Source organism: Piliocolobus tephrosceles, chromosome 11, assembly GCF_002776525.5.
Source record: "Piliocolobus tephrosceles isolate RC106 chromosome 11, ASM277652v3, whole genome shotgun sequence".
Classification (NCBI taxonomy): Eukaryota; Metazoa; Chordata; class Mammalia; order Primates; family Cercopithecidae; genus Piliocolobus; species Piliocolobus tephrosceles.
The window spans coordinates 125033127-125054255 of record NC_045444.1 but is presented as its reverse complement, the minus strand read 5'-3'; the positions used below and the strand labels follow the sequence as shown (position 1 = coordinate 125054255).

General features: G+C 53.1%; 1 protein-coding gene across 2 annotated transcripts in view; it reads right to left on the bottom strand.

Moving 5' to 3' along the window:
* TWIST2 (twist family bHLH transcription factor 2) overlaps nucleotides 1-21129 on the bottom strand; it is a 63893-nt gene that overhangs the window by 10953 nt on the left and 31811 nt on the right. The window contains exon 2 of one of the 2 annotated variants that reach the window (XM_023228761.1): nucleotides 15347-15820. The exons of the other annotated variant lie outside the window; for it this stretch is intronic. The gene's annotated coding sequence lies outside the window, so the exon portion shown is untranslated. Of the gene's footprint in view, nucleotides 1-15346; nucleotides 15821-21129 lie in introns of those variants that run through there. 2 annotated transcript variants of the gene reach the window in all.

Genomic DNA, 21129 nt, shown 5'->3' with positions numbered 1-21129 from the left:
CACATCACACAGACATCACACACCTCACATCACACATGAACCCCACATCACACACACACGCACACACCACACACACACCCCACACGACATCCACACCTACATCACACACACCCCCCACACCACACTCTACATTCACACACACACCTCACACCACACATATACATACCCCAATTCACATACATCCCATATCACACACACATCACACACACATACACCCTGATTAACACAAACCCCACACCACACACACCACATCACATACACATACTCCATATCACACATGCCCCATATCACACACACACCCCAATTCACACAAACTCCACACCACACTCCATATCACACACACATACTCCACATCACACATACCCCATATCTCTCTCACACATACATACACACACACACCATTACACACCCGAGGTTCCACCAGGGGACCCTGGAGGGGCAAAAGTGAGGATCTGGGGTCAGAATCTGGCCACAGAAACGTGGGCTGTGACCATTGTCCACATCACGGAGCGGATGTCCAGGACACGCCCTACCCTGAGCTTCGCCTGCCTTTCCTCAGCCCCTGGCATCACAGCAGAGGAGACTTTGCCTCCACAGGATCCTGGCATCGCCCAGTTCACGTGAAAGGGACTGCCACCTGGCAATCTGCTCTCACCCCCACCTTCTCTCCCTCCCCTACCACACCCTCAACCCTGAGCTTCCAGATGCTCAGGGCTAGGGAACGTGCCAGGGTGAGAGAGATGACAGCAGAGTTCACAGACGTGGAGAAGTCCCAGCTGCCAGCCACTCCCATGGGTCTCCATGGGTCCTGGCCACCCTGCAAGGCCAGTCCTCTCTTCTCCTGAGTGCCTGGTGGGCACAGTCCTTCAGTTGGGGCTCTCTGTCCCCTGCCGAGTCTGGACACAGCCTCCTGACCCCTCAGACACCCACCTTAGCCACCCCGAGTCGACCAGAGGTAGGGAACCGCTCAGTGTGATCAGTGAGACCTGCCACCGGCGTGAGCGCACAACAGACAAGGAGACGCCTCAGGGACCGAGGGCCACTCGGGGGCACCTGCAGGCTGAACACCTAGCAGAGGCCTCCAAACAGGGAGCCAGCCTCAGAGCAGCAGAGTTCACCCTCCGAGGAGGGGCCTGGATAAAACCAGAACTGTCTGCTTTTTTAAAAAAGGAACCATTAGGAAACAAAACAAAGACTGCTAGAAACAACAAAACAAATACAAGGAGAAGTTTTAAAACATTTTTAAATGAAAAAAAAACTAATAAATCAGAGACCGCTCCTGGAAGTCTCCCAGCATGCTGAGCAAAAGGCAAAGAAAGCCGGGCGCAGTGGCTCATGCCTGTAACCCCAGCACCTTGGGAGGCCAAGGCGGACGGATCATGTGAGGTCAGGAGTTTGAGACCAGCCTGGCCAACACGGTGAAATCCTGTCTCTACTAAAAATACAAAAATTAGCCAGCATGGTTGGCATGCACCTGTAATCCCAGCTACTCCAGAGGCTGAGGCATGAGAACACTTGAACCTGGGAGGCGGAGGTTGCAGTGAGCTGAGATTGTGCCACTGTACTCCAGCCCGGGCAATGGAGCGGGACTCCAAAAAAAAAAAAAAAAAGTGAAGGAGAACGGACGGGGCAGAAACGATCAGGAAAAATGGCAGAGGAACGTGTCTCTGCGTTCAGGATTATCTTCAGATTATCAGGATAATCTTCAGATTAAAAGGGAACACCAAGTTCCGGGAAGGAAAACAAGAGGAGGGGCAACCCAGCTGAATCAGGAAGAAATCTCTGGACTCTAAGAGCAGAGCAACCTCCTACGGCTTCCAGACCTAGACAACCAGCAGACGTGTGCTGGCTTCCCACGAGCTCACCACCCCCACTCAGTGACACTCCCAGGATGTCCAGAGTGTCGGTGGAAAGAGCAGGGCAGCCCGGAAAGTCCATACCCAGTGAGTCCAGGGACCATGCGGGAAAGCGAGAGAAGCAGTACAGCCGCAGAATGTGCACCGCTCGGCGGCTGCTCCTGGGAAATTCCCCTAGAAATGCCTTCCGTCCAAACGAAAGGTATTCCTGGGGCTACTTTGTCTGCAAGTAAACAACAAAAGATGGGCTAATCCCCCAGTGCAAAACAAACAAATAAGAATGTTGGGGAGAAGGAAACGGGCTGTAAGGAAAATCTTGAGAGGCTCACGGTCAACTGGAGCAGGAGTCCGGGGAGTGTACAACACCTAGAGCTGCCAGTCACACCAGGCACATCTGTGGGTCCCTGGTCGCCCCAAGCTTCCGTCTGCCCAGTCACACAACGAATAAGGACAGCAGGAGCCAGACGGACACCAGGCAGTTGGATTCGTGAACTCACACTGTTAATTCTCATGCTGTCAGAGTTACCAAACTCACCCAAGGAAAAGCAGGAAACCCAAATATATCGATAACCATCAGGCACGTGGACCCGGTTACCAAAGGTCTGCATCTACGCCACAAAGAATAATAAACCCGCTTGTTTTATAAGAGAATTAAATAGAACTTTCTATGAGCAGACAATTCCCATCTATATTAAAGTATTCCAGAACCTAGAGATGAAGGACCACTTCCCATTTTATTATTTATTTATATCTCTTTCTTTCTTTCTTTTTAAAGACTTTATTTTCTTAGAGTACTTCAGGTTCACAGCAAAATTAAGAGGATGGTCCAGAGATTTCCCATACACCCTCTGCTCCCACCCATATCCAGCATCCTCCATAAAAAGACGACACAGTTTGGACACCTGACGGCATCAGAACCAAAGGCTAGAACACTGCCGCCTGTGAATCTAAGTACAAAAAATCCTAAGACAAATCGAGTCAAGTCAGGTATTTAAAGAATCAATTTCGGATGACCAAGAAGGGTTTATTTCAGGAATACAGAACGTTTTCCATTCGGAAATCTGTGAAGGGAGGGATGGTGAGGGCATGCCGGGATGGGCACGGAGAGGGGTGTCTGCAATTCCAAGGCTGGGTTTCCTGAGCTGTCCCTGAGACGGTCCCCGGAGCCTGGCCCCTGTCTGAAGCCCAGCTACCACTCTGTGGCACAGCCTTGGGAAAGTGGCTTCACCTGTCTAGCTCAGTTTCCACCTCTGCAAAACACCGAAGGGGGGTCACAACAGGACGTGCTGCATCCGTGCTGTGAGGGCTCACTGAGCCACTTCACTGGATAGGCTCGGCCTTGCCTGGTCTATGGTCAACATGTGTGTCACCAAAAGAACAGGAGCCCAAAAGGGCAGGGAGCTGTTTTCTTCCCCAACTGGGTCTAGAACAGCTCCTGGCACTTCGTAGGTGCTCACTAAATATTTGTTGAAAGAGGGACTACAATGAAGAGCCCAGAGAGAAACCAGCAGCTGAAGCCTTAGGGATACCGGGACCGTGCAGATCAAGCAGGTAGCTCCCGTGGCCAGTGGGCACATGGGTCAGCAGGCCGAGGCCAGGACCAGATAGATGATGGCCAGGGCTGTAAATACCAACAGCAAAAGAGGCCAGTAACACTGGGCTGTGCCAGGTTGGACGCCGGAGGGCAGCAGGGCACAGATGGCAGCCTCTGCCCACCTTCTAACCCAGGCACATACTATGTAGGGGAGGAGTCATCGGTCACATTGCCCAACCACCACACGGTGCCAAGGGGCCCACCAGGAGCCAGCACTGGAGCTGCCTGACCACAGGCTTCTAAATAACAAAGCTGTGGCTGAGTGAGCCTGGGCAGACAGAAAGGCCACACGACACAAGGACCGGGACCCTCTGCCAACTTCTCCCTGGGCCTCCCCTCCAGGGCTTTGCCCAGCCAGCCCCCACCCCAACGGAAGCTTCAAAGCCCTTAGCACAAGGGCATGATCTGGAAGGCTGGGCCGACATGGGTGCCTTCTCCCCACAGTGTGAGAGCACTCACCCCCACCTCAGGGGAGAGGAAGGAGAAAGCAAGGCCAGCCCCCCAGGGCAGCTGTGCCCAAGGAGCTCTCACCCACACTGCGCCCACCCTGAGCTGTGTCTCAGGAGCGGCTGGCGGGAACCTCCCTTTTGTACCAATCCAACAGACCCAAGCGACCTCTGCATCCACAACGGCCTCACGGACATTCTAAGTTCTTGCTACCCAGAAGTTGGTCCCCCGACCAGCAACAGCGCCATTCCCCGGGAGCTTTCAGAGACGCAGTCTCGGACCTCGGAGCCTCAGAGTCAACATCTGCACTTTGACAAAATCTCCAGTTCTTCTAAGATGTTTTTTGGGCAGAAAGACGAGGCTCAACATAGCCGGCCTTGTCATTCCCCTCCTGTGACAATTCAGCCCTGTTGAGAGGGATCAGCTGAGGCTGGGCCATACTGTCACACAGCTGCTTAGAGGCAACATGCTCCCTGCTCGGGGCAGCTGGTTAGAGGCAGGATGCTCCCTGCTCCGGGCTGGCCCCACCCCCAGCACCCAGGCCCCGAGACTGCGTTCACCAGCTGCAGTTCCTCGGAAGGGCCCTGACATACCCTCCAGCCCTCTTGAGACAGTCTCAGGCAGGCAGGAGGGCCTGGGGCAGGCCGGACACTCAGTGGACACAGCTGTGCACCCAGGCTGAGTCCAGCCCTGTGGACCATGCCTCAGTGATCACCCACCCAACGGGCAGGCATCAGGGTGACAGCAACAGGCCCCGTGGGGACTCTCGGGAGAGTCCCTCCTGCTCTGCCAAACGGGTTTCCTTGTTCCATCTGGGTAAGGGTTCAAAGAGACCACTGGCCACCGAGGGCCGGACGGCTCTGGGGAGGCTCCCAGCTTGCTGCCAGTCTGGGCCGGGATGGGCAGTGCCAGCACGAAGCTGGCCACCTCCACCCCAGAACCTCCTCCCCAGTGCACTGTCTTTTTGACAAATGCCTTGTCCAGAGGCGGGGGAGGAAATGCAGAGTGCTGCTTTCATGGTAGAGAGTGTGACGCCTCCTTCCAGGCCACATCTGCACAGCGAGCTCTAAGCAGGGCAGGGGACCTCGGAGGCTGAGCAGCTGCGCACAAGGCTGGCCCTGAGCAGGAGAAGCCACCCGTCACTAGGGAGCCAGGCACCAGGGTGGCCTGGGTTGGTGGGGCCTGGCATGCCAGGAAGCCAGCTGCCCTGCCACCCTTGCTGGGTGCTGTAGGGGAAAGGTGGCAAGGGGGGCCCACTTGGTAAAAAGGCAGGTGTCTTTGGGGGTCAGGCTCCCCTCCTCCTGGCCAACCTCTGTGGCTCCTCCAGCTGTGAGCAAGTCCTGGAAGCTTGGGGCACACGGGGACAGGGGGGTGCGCAGAGGACAGAAAATCACAAGGGAAACAGCTAAAGCTTGCCATCCCCCCTTAGCCCCATCACAGGACCATCTAAGAATCAATGTCTGTAACTAAGGCAGAAGTGTGGCAGGAGGAATGCAGGGACAGCATGGCTGACAGCGACTTTCAAAGGGGGCATTAGAGGATTTGGTGAATATTTCTATGGGATGATGATGAGGCCAAGAGGAAAGGGATGGAAAGCAGGCTCTATTCTCTCTTGGAAGCAAATGGGAATCAGAAAACAATCGGAATTCTGAGATTAATTTGTTTTTTACAACGTTCCCCTGAATGGCTCTGCCAGGGTGCCCCTCACTCCTTCACCCGGGTGCCTCCCTCCCGCTGTGGGTATGCCCACCTTTCTCCACACTGAAGCAGTGACTGTTACAGGCAGGAGCCTCTGGTCTCTGTTTGCGGGCTCCGAGTGGAAGCCTCTGCCATGTGATTCTCAGCAGGCCAGTGAGTGACAGGGAGGCCACCATGTGCCCATGGTACTCCAAGAAATGGGCCAGAGCTAAAATCCCAGAGCATGTGTGTGTGTGGCAGGGGCTGGCCCCATTCCCCTCTGGAGAGTCAGGCCTTCCCAGGAAAGACTGCGTGGGTGAGATTCCCTCACTCACACCCCAAAGTTCCTAGGACCCCCCCAGACGATTGATGGGTGGTTCTGCTGGTCACAGAGAAATGTACTAGGCGCTGCCTGCTCTGAGCTCTTATGGGGCCTTGAGGATTTTTGGGACAAGTGGCTCAGGACGTGGTCAGGTGGCAGCCTGATATTAGGCAACCAGCTGGTGACTTGGGATAAGTCACACCCCACCCCACGTTTCTGTGACCCAGGTTCCTCCATCTCTGAAAGGACACTGCTCAGCCAGGCGGTCTCCAGAGGGACGTCCAGCACCACTAGCTTGAAATGGGGTCCTGCACGGCGCCTGTTATTCCAGCATAGCCTGGTGGCCCTGGGGATAGTGGCCTGTGTGCTCCCCATGCTATAGATGTCTCCCATGCTCTCTGCATTCCTCTCTGCTTTGACGGCACCCCAGGCACGCTTTCAGATGCCCCACACACGGGGCATTCGCCGTCAGGATGTGGAGGGCCAGTAGGCAGGGTGAAGTCAGGCGAGGACTGCCGAGCCCGTCTTCCGGATCCCGCCCCTCTCTCCCTGCTTCATGACTCATGCCTCTGACCCCGGCTTGCCTGCTGCGCCTGAGAAGGAGAAATCCTGCTGGGAATGTGGGAATGACCGTATTTACGACGCCGGGGCTCCCGGTGGCTATTGGCCTGGCCTGGCCCCTCCAGGGGAGCAAGGACTTCGCGCCAGCTGGAAGCCAGGCTGTCTCTCTCCCTCAGCTTGGGCTTGGCTTCAGGGACTCAAGCTGACTGTGCTTGGAATGGCCTATCTGGCAAGGAGGAGTCAGCCCAAGGAAACCAGGGGAGAGGGCGAGCTGGTCTGCAGCGGACCAGGCCGGCTCCCTCCTGCTTGGAGCCCCCAGCACCACTGTGGGAGGGGCCACCCTGCAGAGCCGCTCCCTGTCCACCTGGCAACCCCCAGGCTCTCCAGGGCGGGCTCTGCCAGGGCTGAGGCTGCAGGGTCTGACCCATCCCTCAGGATCCGCCCCACCCTCTTCCTCTGTGCGAGACCTTCCCGTTTCCCCACGATGAGCGTCCTGGGAGCACTGCCAAGGGACCCCTCCCAACTTTCAGAGATAGCGAGGGCTGGCGGGCCACGAGAAGCCAGATGGCAGGAGGGCATTCCACCTCTCCCAGTGCCTGGGGCCTCCAAGTCCAGGAACCCCTTACCTTCTCCAGATGCCACCAAATTCAGTCTCCAGATAAAACCCAAGAGTAGAAGACGGTGGAACACAAACTGCCCTGCGGTCACCGTTTCCAGCTGGTGGTGCTGGACGCCCCTCTGGAGGCCATCTGGCCAAGCAGTGCCTTTTCAGACACGGAGAGACTGGGGCCACAGGAAGGTGAGGAAGGGCCTGACATACCTACCAAGCGGGTGCAGAATCTCCCCCAGAATATGCAGGTCAGCTAAGCCCTGGGCTGGAAATACGTTTTGTATCCACAGCACTGATACACTCGTCCAAACCCGGGGCATGAACTTTACAAATGTCTTTTCACAGAACACATGGATTTCTGCAGACACAGCCCTGCCAGCGGCAGCAGCAGCAGCAGCTAACAAAAGTATGGACAGAAGGGCTGCCGGTGTAGGGCACTCTGCCCAACGCAGGCACGTGAAGACGAGTAGGACGAGGCCCCTTCCTTAGCCAGCTCACAGTTCATTTGGGGAGACAAGCAGCAGAACAAATCACTATCACAAAACTGTACTAGTAAATGTATAATAAAAGTACATTCAGGTCTGCAACAGTCTTGCTATAAAATATAAATATAAATATAGGTGATGACTGCAAAAGTTGTATTATAATAAAGAGATGACAAAGTCCACAATAAACATACAGGGAAGGTGACAGTTACGTTTCTGAGGGTTTGGAGAGCTCGTCACAGAATTCGGGATTGCAGCCAGGTCTTCGAGGAGGTCAGTCCCGGTTGAGAGGGATGGAAGGGCCTCGTGGGCACAGGCAGAGATGGGAGGCATAGCCAGGAGGGTGGGGAGACGGAGTTGGGGGTAAAGAGAGCATTGACTCCGGGGTGGGGGGCTGGACAGGAATTGACAGGACTCCCCAAGGCGACAGGGAGGCTGGGAAAGTTTCGGGGGTCCACAGACACCATCAGATCTGTCTGTCAGAGATAGCTCTGGCTGGCATGGGACCGACCCCAAAGTGGGACCTGGGCAGGGCGGCTCCCCCAGTGGCCCAGAGGGAGGCCAGGACCACACGGAGACAGCAGCTGTGCAGGCAGGGCGGCAAGGGGCCACCCACCAGACACAGCGACCCACTGAGTGTGGGGGTGTCAAGGGGCAGCTGAGTGGTCCAGCTTGGGTGGCTGGGTGCATCCTGACCCAGAAGCTAGACTCAGGACTAGAGAGGAGGAGTTATCTCGGGGGCAACAAGACCTGTGTCAGCCACGTGGAGCCGCTGGAGTCCTCAGGACACCGTGAAGGGCACGTCCATTCAGCAAAGGGACATGCCGGGAACCCCAGAAGAGGGTGGGGGCTTCGGAGGCCGATTCTCCAAACTGAGGCCAACTTTATTCTCCCCTTGGAGAGAGGAGGAATCGGCACAGAGGTGGAGATACTTGCTTTGCTAGGATTTGAACCCAGGCCTCTGGATTCCAAAGATGGGCTCAGATTCCTGATCTACACCTCCATCCATGGCAGAACTGGAGGAGGCAGATACTTAGGGGCAAGCGGAGGGGGAGGCTGGGAAGAAGGTGTCTGGTAGGAGAGGCAGAGCCTGGGAGAACTGACACCAGAGGGTGCCAAGGGAGGGCTCATGAGCACCACCCCCTGCTAGCAGGAGGATCAGGCGTCGGAAAGGTCACCAGGCTCCAGGACTTCAGAAGGGCAGGCTCAGCCGGGTGCAGGCTGCTGCAGAGGCCTGGGAGTCGGCACTTCCACACATTTGATGGGACAGCGAATGTGCCAGAAGCTGTGAACAATGGCTGCCGGCGCTCGGTGCTTCCTGAGTGCTGGGCCCCACACTGTATGTCTGGGATTCGGCTGAAGGCTCTCAACCATCTCACGCAATCAGTGCTCCCGTGTTCCATGTTCTGAGCTTGAGCACACGGAGGCTTTGAGAGGCAGGAAGCCACTCTGCCCAGAGAGCGGAGGAACAAAGCCCTGGGAATTAAACCCAGGTGTCCCGGCTCCGGGGCCTGTTTTCAGAGTGGCGAGGCACAGGCTGTGCTTCTGGGAGTGCAGAGCCTGGGAAGTGTGGCAGAATGATTCTGGGACTGTCTCCCTTGAACACATTTTAAGTGGGGGATATAAAACTGTTCTGAATAATTAAACAACGCTGACCGTAAGCCATGTCTGTAACTAAGGCCAGTTTTTAGTTCTTCAAATTAATCCTGAAAAAATAGGGCGTTTTCAAAATGCGAAACTGTTTACAAGAGTAATTCTACTTAAATCTATTTCAGTGAGCAGTCTTTTTTTCAAATGCCTCTGATAAAATAAACTGCTTTTGAAATTTTTTGCATCTATTCACCTATATTCAGAAGAATGCAAAATCCTAAGGAATGGCAGGAATCCTACTATAGGTCAATGCCGGGTCCCACAAATCCCTGGGAACCCCAATTTCAGCTGAAGGTGTGGCAGAGGTGCTTTTAGGCCTGCAGAGTTGGAGTTTCTGGCAGAGCAGCTGGGAGCGTGGTTAACCAGGTCTTTCTGCAACAAGGACAGGCCTTTTGCTTCCCAAGCTCTGGACTCAGTTACTTTTAGCCTATTTCAGATGCTCAAACTTCTGCACCACATGAATAAAATGGATCTCTGTTGAGAAACACATCATATTAAGAAACCAATGAGCACACACTAAGTGTTGAAGACTTTGCCTCAGTTAAGGTAAAATCAGCTAGTGGAGGCCACTGTAGTGGTGACTGAAAAAAACATATTAGAAGGCCGAGCATGGCAGCTCACCCCTGTAATCCTAGCACTTTGGGAGCCTGAGGCAGGCGAATTCCTTGATTTCAGGAGTTCAAGACCAGCCTGGGCAACACAGTGAAACCCTGTCTCTACTAAAATACAAAAGAATTAGCTGGGCGAGGTGGCGGCCGCCTGTAGACCTAGCTACTCGGGGGGTTGAGGCAGGAGAACTGCTTGAATCTGGGAGGCGGAGGTTGTAGTGAGCCAAGATCACACCACTGCACTGCACTGCAGCCTGGGTGAGGGGGCAAGACTCCATCTCAAAAAAAAAACAAAAAAACAAAAAAAAAAAACCCATACACACAAAACAAAACAGACAAACAAACAAAAAGTCATATTAGAGGGAAAAAGTAAATTTCAGGAGCAGTACAGGGTGAGTGAACAGCCCAGGCTGGACAGGCGACTGGGGAAGGTCCTGGCTGGTGACTGGCGAAGCACCTGTGTGTCTTCTCCTCACGCGTAACATGTGGCACAGCACATATGCACCCGGGCCGTGGCCCCCTCCTCGTGCCGCTCTGCATTTCCACCTGGACCTCTGTTTCTCTCTGTCCTGAGGCGGGCGGGCTGTCAGGTGTCTGTGTTCCACCGTGGGGTGAGCCGGAGTCTCACCGACTGAGTCCTGGGGAAGGACTCACCCTTCTGCTGGTTGCCTGGCTCAGCCATGTAGTCAGGGACTCCACGGCAGGCGGGAGTGGCTGCTGCAGGCGGGTTCCAGTCCACACACCCGCACATGACAGAACACAGAACCCGCATGGCTCAGCAGCAATTGCGAGCTGAAGAGGAAGGGATAAGTGGTCAGCGGCTCCACGAACGAGCTCCAGGGCTAAATTTCAGTGGTCCCACCTTGGGTCCCGTCTTGGGCAGGTGCGTAAACACAGCTTGTCCTGCATAGCCCAATATCCTCCCACACTCAGTGGCTGCCCATTCACACAGAAAGACATCCCCGCAGACTCCGCAGACCCAGCGCTTGGGTCTCTAGGGGCAAACAGAGGAAGGCAGTGAGGCAGCAGAGACACGGAGAACAGCAGGGATTTTGGACTCAAGCCTGGAAAATGTGCAGGCCTCTGTCTTCCCAGCTTCCAGCTCCCAGAGTGAGGGTGCTGTCAGCCAGCCGAGGATGACCCCTGACCCTCGAACCTCCATGCTTTCTTGTCTCGAGGCCCCCACCTGCCTTTCAGGACCTTGGCCTCCTCCTGGGGGAAGCCGTTCCCCTGTTCGCATGCCTCCTAGATCTGCCAGGGGAAGGCTGTTTGCCAGACTCTCCTCTCACCCTCCAGCTCCCCCTACACTGGAACACAGACACCTGGGAGCCCGCAGGCCTCAGGACAGCACAGAGAGACACACAAGTCCAGGCCGAAATGCAGACCAGCACAAGGAAGAGTCCACGCCAGCCAATCCCCAGGTTCCTTTTGAGGAGACACACAGGTGCTCGGCCAATCATCGGCCATGACCAGTGATATCTCCACCGGGTGCAGCGAGGGCGCGGGGCCCAGAGGCCGTTGACAAGCACAGCTCTGCTGTCCACTGAGAGAGGTTTACCAGGAGTCCCAGTGCTCCCAATAGGGTCAAGGTGGCCTCGCCGATCCTAAGAGCACCTGGAGCGGGGGACGGCTCTGGAAAACATGTTGGAGATCTCTTGCATCAGACTCTAACAAAATGCTGCATTTCCTGACATTTCATTTTTGAGATCAGACTGCGAATGTCACGATCCACAAATCTAATCAGCGTCCTCCTTCTAAAAGTGGTGTGAACTGCAGAACTGAGAGCCGGGCTGGGCCGAACCTCGGGGGATCCAAGAATGGCAGTGAAAGTGCATAGATTCTTGTCAGCCCACAAACAGCTGGCAAGGTCCTGGGGTGCAGGTGACAACACACGGTGGCATCTGAGAACTTGAAGGAGTCAAGTGTCTCAGTGTTGTTTGTGATGACGGTGGGTGGAACAACTTCAGTCCGGGAAGGGCAGACCCTGGGAGAACAGGTCCCCCACAGCCTTCTCAGGCTGTCTTTGATGTGAGAGCTTAGAGACTAATCCCCCTGCCCCAGAAGACTCGCAGCCTCAAGGATCAAGTAAAGAGATACAGAAATATACTCATGATTACTCAATTTTTAAAAATTCGACATTCCTGCAATAAAACCCCATGTTTATAAACTGTAGCATGCTCCAACAACTCTTATGGCATTTGTTTTTATTTTCAACATGTTTTTGAATATTCTGTATTTTCCTAAACAGTGAATTTTTTTTCCAGAACTAGCAAATGACATGAATGAGAGTTAGCCACACGTGCACACACATTTCTGGTCATGCTTCTGGAACAAAAATCCTAAGTGGGGAAGGTTCACCCGGATTGTGGCTACAGAATGCGTTCCCTCTTTTTTATAAGCCTTGTGCAATCACGAGCTCTCAGTGGCCATGTCCTAAGCTGAGGACGCCTTCATACCTGACAGGGAGGTGCCGGACTTTCGCCCAGGCTCTGGCGGGTGCCTGCCCTGCCCAGGCCAGGGTGAGCTCTTGCTGTGCCGGCCCTGCACCGAGCAGCGGTCAGCGTCTGTGGGGATACAGCCTGGAGTGGCCACAAGCATGGCAGGTGGCCTGGTTGACCCCAGCCCAACGGGCTCCTGGCTGTGTGGCATCCCTGGTGCTGTCACCTCCCTGGCCGCGTGCAGAGGCCAGTGCAGGTTTTTGCTCTGGACGCTCCACTGCCCCAGGTGAATCTCGCTTTCCAGGGATGTCTTTGAGAATGGATCCTCCACGCAGCTCTCCTCGAAAACTAAGCCCTGGGAGCAGGCTCCCCTTGGCGCATTTGCACTCCCTGGGACCTCTGTGAAAGCACAGGCCGGGCTGGGCAGCCTCCACCCAGGCAGCTCTTCTCTCCAGCAAGCCGGGCGCCCTCGCGAACAGGTGGGTTCTTACATATCATCCTTGGCAATCCATTTCTCATCTACAAAATGGGCTGGTACTACCTGCCCTGCAAGGGGGAGAACACGTAGCAGGTGCTCACTTCATGTTAAGACATCTGTAATGAATGCACTGAGTATCAGAGCATCAGAGCAGTCATTTACAAATGCGGCCACCAGCCTGTGAGGGGTGGAATCCCATTCCATGTTATGACTGCACTGGGGCTGTAGAGGACTATTCACTGCAGCTTAGATAACTCAGGTAACTACGAAGGAATACATACAAATATAATTTTCTTTGAGATGAGACAACTCAACAACAAATACCTATCATGCACAGAGTGCGCACGGAGCTCTGCTCCGGACCCAAGAAACACAGGGATGGCCTGGGGAGAGTGTGGGCTCTGAAGTGCAGGCTGGCAGTGACTTTAGGGTCTTTGGTATTTATACACCTGGTGCACACATATTTATACACACCCACCATCCACAGTCTGTGTATATATGGTACACATATGTATATATGTGTGTGTATATATGCATGTACCATATATACATGCAGATACTCATATACACACACCGCTTCTATAAGAAGGGCCACCCTTGTCCCGAGTTTGCCTGAGTCATGATTTACCGAGTTCTGGTTTGAGGGTGGAGATTTTACACTCACATTGTTCCTAATCAGTCCACGATTCAGAAGTGAGTGTAATTTGGGGAACTGAATGACAGTCCCATCGAACCTGGCTCTTCTTTTGGGCTGGACCTCTAGGATTGGCTCCAGGAGTCCTCTGTGGGATCCAGGGCTCCAGGGATGGCCACTTCCTACTCTATGATGCCTGCTGCCACTCTGGGAATGTGTGGCTAGGACACGCCCAAGGATGACACTGCAATTTTTTTAAGAGAACATTTACAACCACTTGCATGTCAAAGAACATTTCCAGTCTCCTCCTCTGTGCTGGAATCAGCCTGGGCAGTCATTTGTGGGAATCTTACATGCACATGTGACATGCATAGCTGTGTATTTTTCCAAAGATTCCCATTTACTTCTTCATGAGTTGCAACAATATTCCTCAGTTTGAAAGTCAGAAATGACTAATTTTAGGTGAAATACAGCAGAGCTAAGATCTAGGGAGCCCGAACGGGACTTTGCCGTTATTATGCAAGCAGAGTAGCGAACTGAAGTCTCCAAATGCTTGCTACAATATTTCTGACTAAACCAGGGACTATGACTCCTTACGTAGGAATCATCCTTCCCTTAAATGGCCATTTTTAATGCATGTAATTACCATTTAAACTTCATCTCAACATCCTAGGGTAATTTCTTTTGCTAACACAGACCCCATGAATATACAGAGTGGTGTCAAAGTCGATGTTTATAAGGGAATCCAGCCATCTACTTTCAACCCTTGATCCAGAAATCCACCTCCCTTCTAGGTTGTCTTTAATCAAGCTTTGTCAATAAATAGATGTGATGCAGATGTTCTGTGCAGTGTTAAAGAATTCAGGTTGAATCTGCTTTAAAACAAAGCACTGCCCTGCAATCAAACAAGAAGGATGAAAGTGAGTAGAAGCAAGAATACTTCAACAAAACCTGAAATGGAGACAGGACTCTGAAAACAGGGCAGTATACCTTGAGCCAAAGATAAGAATTCAAATAGCGCTTAGGCAAAGTGCAAAATGGTTACATCTCTCAACATCCTAACATTCGAGTTACTTGAAAGAAATCTGGCATATAGAGCCACATTTAGTAAATAACACATGAAGCTATGGTTACACCTTGGGAACATTTTGTGATTTGTAAAAAACTTGAGTGAAAAGTGCCTTTCGGAACTGAGCTCCTCTCACATGAATTTTAAATGGCCCACCCATTTCACAGGCAAAGTCCACCTGCATAAGGTTTTCAGGACAACACGAGAAGCAGCTGTGGGTTATGAGATGGTTTTCCTGCTCATGTCGGTGCTGTATCAGGCAGAACAAGTTATGCTTCACGCTGCAACACAGAAGCCCCTGAATCTCAGGAGGTTCATGCAGCAGTCATTTGCTTCTTGCTTATCGAGGTTGGCAGGACTGTGCTCCACGCAGTCACGAAGGGACTCAGGCTGGTAGAACCTCCACGGTCTTGAGAACCTGTGGCCTCATCAGGCACTTGGGGCAGCAGAAGAGACCTGGCCTCCTGCACACAGCTTCTTCCGTACGTTAGTCTGGAAGCTCTGCCGAGGCTTCCTCCCAACGCTCATTGCCTGGAACTAGTCCTGTGGTCCTGCCTAACCACAGGGGCTCGGAGGAGCGTGAAAGGAGAGAGTCAACTCTCCAGCGGACCACCAAGTCTGCCTCCAGGGCCAAATCAAGAGTTTGAAAACAAAGGATTGTCTCAAGCAAACAAAAAGTAATTTATAGATGGCATTTGAGGAACTGATAACTTAATTGCACTAATTTCAGCCAAATGCCAGGATTTGATTCCTAAAAATGCCCAGGGCACCAGAATCTGGCCGGAGGAGTGTAAGTCTCATGTGGAAGGAGACAGAGAGAGCGAGATACTGAATGAGCCCATGAAAAAGCTTAACTGCCCAACATCAACAGAGACAGAGGATTCAATTGGTAATGAGGGAGTCACACTCATTCAGTCACCTTCATGGTTGATTGAGATGATGTGACGGGGTGGAAGAGAGGAAAGAAGGGTTATTACCGGGCGCCCCCTGTGTCCTCTTCCTCCTCTAAGGGGAAAGACACCAAGATGGTGTTGGTGGTGTCACTGGTGTGCAGGCTCCCCTGGGCATGAGTACCCCTAGGAGCTCAAATGATAGTCAGCACCGGAGTCTCTGCTTCATGGTCCAAGACATTGGCGAAGGTTCCTTTTCTGAACTTGAAAAAAAAAAAAAACTCCAAGATGCATGAGTGGATTCGCCTTTCCCCGAAGGCCTCTTGTGGCATCTCTGTCCTGGGTTGCTGCAAATGATTGAAGTGTGTTCTTAGCCATTACTAATGTGCTCACTCCTGCCAACGTTTCGAGGGCTGTCTTGGCCACACGCTACCTCCTCTTCCTCTTCGCTCTCTTTGGTAGCAGAAGGTTTGGCAATGGCAGCATCATTCAGAATCTCCTCTGGTGGGAAGAGTCTCTTGTTACTGGAAATCTGTGGTGTGAACAGAGCCCCCACTGCCCAAACACATGGCCCTTCCAACGCTGCACTCCCACCAGCCCTCCCTCTCCACCCTTTGCTCCACTCAACTCATAAGAATCAATCACTCACCAAGATGAAGCCTGCAGCCTCAAACCTCCCATGTCCCCGGGACTCCAGACAACAGCCCAGAAGCGTACTTCCTTAGATTTGGGGTGAGGTGAGCTTGCGTTGGGGAAGGGAATACCATGTACACATGTGCTCATCTTTAAGGCACTAGCAACCCTTATGGCATCTTCTGAGAGGAAATTCGAATTCTCCCTCATACTGTGTATGAGGGACCAGAGAAGTTTCATAAATGAAACTTTTAGCAAACCAAAGTTTTGGATGCAGAAAGAAGCCACTTTTCCCCCAAATAGTCTACCCTCGGTTGCAGGTATTTGAACTGCTGAGTTGCAAATATAATTAACACTAAGAAGAGCTCTGCCCTGGGGTTTTTGGTGCTTCAGAAGATAATGTTCTTTCCCTGCAGCCTGGGACTCAGAGCCCAGTGGAGGGTCAGGCAGTCATCGTGGGACTCAGAGCCCAGTGGAGGGTCAGGCAGTCATCATGGGACTCAGAGCCCAGTGGAGGGTCAGGCAGTCATCGTGGGAGCTGTTCTGTTGTTCGTAGAACAAAGTTCACTATGCATTTTATATCTTAGTGAGAAAATCATCAGTAATTTTTTTTTTTTTTTGAGATGGAGTCTTGCTCTGTCACCCAGGTTGGAGTGCAATGGTGCAATCTCGACTCACTGCAACCTCCGCCTCCCAGGTTCAAGCGATTCTCCTGCCTTAGTCCCCCAAGTAGCTGGGATTACAGGCGCCTGCCACCACGCCCAGCTAATTTTTGTATTTTTAGTAGAGACAGGTTTTCACCATGTTGTCCAGGCCTCAGTACAGCCCCTGGGCCTTCTCTCGGGGGTACAGACTGGAGGTGGTGAGCTCCAGGCTTCAAACATCTCAAAGTGCTGAGATTACAGGTGTGAGCCACCACGCCTGGCCAGTAACGTGATTTTAAAGCTAAGATTACAAATATACTTTAAAATGTATAAAACCCATTGGTTCCCTTTAAGATGTGATCCCGATGAACCTTCCAGTAATACTCCCTTCATCTCCGCAGGGCTAGCCAAAGTGTTTATAATGTGGCTTGCAGGACTCTTCGGGCTCCTGATGGTGAATCTGTACCATCACTCTCAGTAGCACCCGGAACCTCTCTGCTAACAGGCACCAAGCACCCACAAGACACTGGTAAGGTGCAGTGTCTAGAACCAGACATCTTCTGTGTGCTATGGCTGATACAACAGACATCAAGCACAGTAGATAGCCAGCAAGAAATAGCAGACTCATCAATGTACACTTCTGGGCTGATTCTTCCGTTGGTCGAATGTGCACTATAAAGCCACAAAAGGCCAGTTTTTCTTTTTCCACCACTTTGCCTGGACTAAGTAAAGCAAGCTGAGTCAGGCAGCATGACGGCTTTGGCCAGGTACCATGTGGCACTAAAGGAGGAGAGAGGGAAGACTGACCACCATCCACGGGAGCCAGGCCCTCCAGCCCACAAGCGAGGCAGGGCGGGAATCAGGGTTCTGCTGGGAAGACTCGGCCACGGGGACCCTGAGAGGGAGGGGGCACTGCATGTCCATAGTGGTGTAGCCTCCCCGCGTCTGCACAACCTGGGAGGGCACTGAGGGCTGAGAGGTATGAGAAGGTGAAGAAGCCCCTAACGGACCAGGGCTGACCCCCACCCGCTCCAGGCTTCTCAGGAGAAACGGGTCTCCACGAGCACGTGGACATTCTCTTCCATGGGGGGACGCTCCACTGATGCCCCTTGGCCTCCTCTGCCCCTTACCCGCACCACTCAGGGGAGCTGGAGTGACCTTCGGACTGGTGGGTTTGGGAACAGTCAACTGGGTGAGCGCAGCTCAGCCCTGGAATCTTCCTCTGGAGCAGTGAGCCGGCCCCAGGGAGCAGGCACTTCCTGGCCACGCTTCCGGAAGGCTCCCTGTGCTCCTGACCTGGGGGAGGCCTGTGAGGTACATTTTTGCCAGCACTGGGGGCTGGGTCTGCTGGACCGTGGGACAGCAGCAGCCGGACCCCTCCTCTGAGCCCTTCTCCATGATACAGTGATGTTCCGTGGGTCTCGCCTCTGCTGCCTGCCCCAGACCCCCGGCAGGTGTGAAGGTGCCGTTCTCACCTCGCCTGCCCAGTCCGGTGGCCTGCGGGCGGCAACCACACCCTTGAACGTGCCCGTGAATCAGACGTTGCCTAGAATCTTGTTCTGGGGCTTAAACCTAGACATCTGTGACATGGCCAGGCAGGGGAGGGGGAGAAGCCCTACATAGAGAAGAGCCCCAGATTGAGAACATGCCCATGGCTTGAGGCCACTTGCATGGGAAGCGGCCCAGGCGCAGCCTCCCCTGTGCCACTTGCTGTCTGGGAACCTTGGCCTGGTCTTGGCCTTGCTGGGCCCTCACTTCTCCAGGGGAAGGTGGGGAGCGCTGACTCAGAGTCTTGCGATCCCACACCCAGGAGCCTTGGGATCCCTGGGGCAGACGTGGCAGCCTACTGGCACTTGAGCCCAGGCACAGTCGGCAGCCAACGACCCTGTCTCAAAGAATTGGCTTGTAGGTGCTGGCCCTGTTGTTTCCAGAAGATGTTCAGCTGCGTGGGCACTCGCAGCACCTTCTGTGGAAGGGCTGACCTTGGTGGATGGATTTCCGAACGGAGGAAGGCTGGAAGAATTCGGATTAATCCTAGGGGAATTTGGATTAACCCCAGGGAAAAGGCCAATCACATTTAATGCAGAGGAGAGCGAAGGACGGAAACCACAACGCCGCTCACGGCTCTGGCTTCGCACAGCGACTCTGATCGGCCATCAATTACTGAAGCCTTGCAGATGCAGAAGGAGAGAAAAGCCACAGTTATGTGCATCTTACAGCTGGGAAACCAGCAACAACATAACCCTGTCAGCTTTTCATTCCTGAAAACCGCCTCCCTCTCCGCAAGGCACGGAATCAACATGGTCTTCCCCAGGGTCCTCTCAGGATCCTTGGAGCTGGGAATTCTTCTTACTCAACTCCCTCCGTGGGCTCAGAGCCCCTTCCTGGCCAGGCTTCTAGAAAATTCTTCTGCTCAAATGCTAAATGTTTTCCCTTATCTGTCTTCAAAATCCCCATCCTTCTCCTTCTATTGGAATTAAAGGATAGGGAGTGATAAGGCTGGGCTTGGGCCATCTCCATCTCACTCTGCAGCTCTGGTGTCTCCTGTCCCTTCTCCCCTCACTTTCTGTTTTTTTCTCTCCTTATTTTTCCTGTTTAATGTCAAGCGAGCCAGCTCAGCTCCTCAGAGACGACCAGCTACAGCAGCAAGCGCGAGTGGATTTTAAATCAGCAGAGAATTTTTAAAATGAGCAGTTTGGTGAACGGAGCCCATCTGCAGCCCTGTGGGGCCCTGGCCAGCTCCCACGGTGTTCATGGATCCCACACGTCTCCACGAGGATAAACAGTCCACGTGGGGCGACTGCCTGGGAGGAGGAACCATCGCCAGCCCAATCCCGGTAATAAAACAAGAGTCACGTAAACACCACGGCTGTCCTCCAAGGAACTTCAAGCACTACCCAAGTAAATAAAAAAGCAGAAAATGGAGGTTCAGAAACGCAAAGGCCCTGCTCAGGTTTCTAGAAGAATTCACAGAAAAACAGAACCTAGAGGAGAAAGAATCATGGAAGAAACATTCGTGTCCATCTGTCCCCTAAACTGGAGGGAACGATGTCAACAGCTGCCCTCAAATCGGGAGGGGCTCAGACATCTGCACCCTGGACCACATATCCCTGACCTGCATCCATCCTGGGGGGCACACCTGGACCACGTTCACCAGCCCCTCTGCTCTGACTGCCCCAGCTTCCAGGAGAGCAACCCAGAAGCATCCTTTGATTTTGTTAAAAGAAGCTTTGATCGTGGAGGACTTTTAAAATCGAGATATCACTTCCCAGGATTCCAAGCAGATAGGCTCCCAGGAAGTTCCCTCATTATGGGACAAAAGGAATCTGTAAGTTACAAACACATTTACTCCTTTCAAGAAGGAGTTTTCCCCATGAATTTAAGTGTTTTTACAGATCATTAACTACTGGTCTGGAAGGCAGGGCACTAAGGCAATCTAAGCTGGAGTGTGAGTCGGTGCTACCTCGGAGGCCAATCGGAGTCGAGGTGAAGAGGCTCAAATGATCCTAACATGAGTCAGTGTTACCCCAAATTAAATTTACACATGCTTCTCCAGGGCTGTCTGCTTTGTAAGGCAGGGCACCCTGGCACAGCACGGGACACAAGGCGTTTGCATTTCTGTCCAGGCTGCAGTCTAAAAGTGGAAAAAAGTACTGATCTGTTTTCCAGCCACCACCCTGTTGAATGGACTCAGAGGTTTTGGGTCCAGTTAACACAGGTAGGCACTGGATGGGCTGGAAAGAGGCCGGGGACTCCCACGCTCTCAGGAAGCACAGGACAGTGCACTGTGCAGACAGCAGACCTTCAGGCTCAGGAGACCTATGCTGCTGCTGGGAGAGGAGGGAAAAGAGCACCCCAAGGAAGAGAAGGCGAGTGGAGCTTGATGTATGAACAGGGCCCTGGGAGCCAGAGGCCCAGGGTTAAATCTGACTTGCCATGTGCCCCTAAACAAGACAATGAGAGAGACACACAGAGAGAGAGAGAGAGAAACAGAGTCAGGCAGACAGACAGGGACACAGAGACAGACACACAGAGAGACACAGATAGAGGAAGAGAGACAGATGGAGAGAGAGACAGGAAGAGAAAAACCAGGCAGTCCCTTCATGGAGTGGCTGTGATGCCCACGGGCTCTCATGGATGGAACACCCAGGCACACAGCAGGTGGCACCTTCTCCTCCCTAAAGCCCTCGTCATGTCCAGTGTTCCCATCTGAAGGCCAAGTGGCTTCTCCCGATGACATTTCCTCATGTAGGGATTTATAGATGCAGCATTCCCGCTGGGACTTGGGCTGTGCAGGACTGCAGATGTGAGAGACGCTCAAGACGGGCCGAGATGGGGACACAGACAGCTCAGACCCAGGACACCAGCCCAGCCCAGCCAGAAGTAATGCTGGCACTAATACCAACACTAATGCTAATACATACTAACTAATACTAATAAATACTATCACCAACACTAACACTAATACTAACAAATACTAACACTAACACTAATAGATACTAACAGTAATACTCACACTAACACTAATACTAA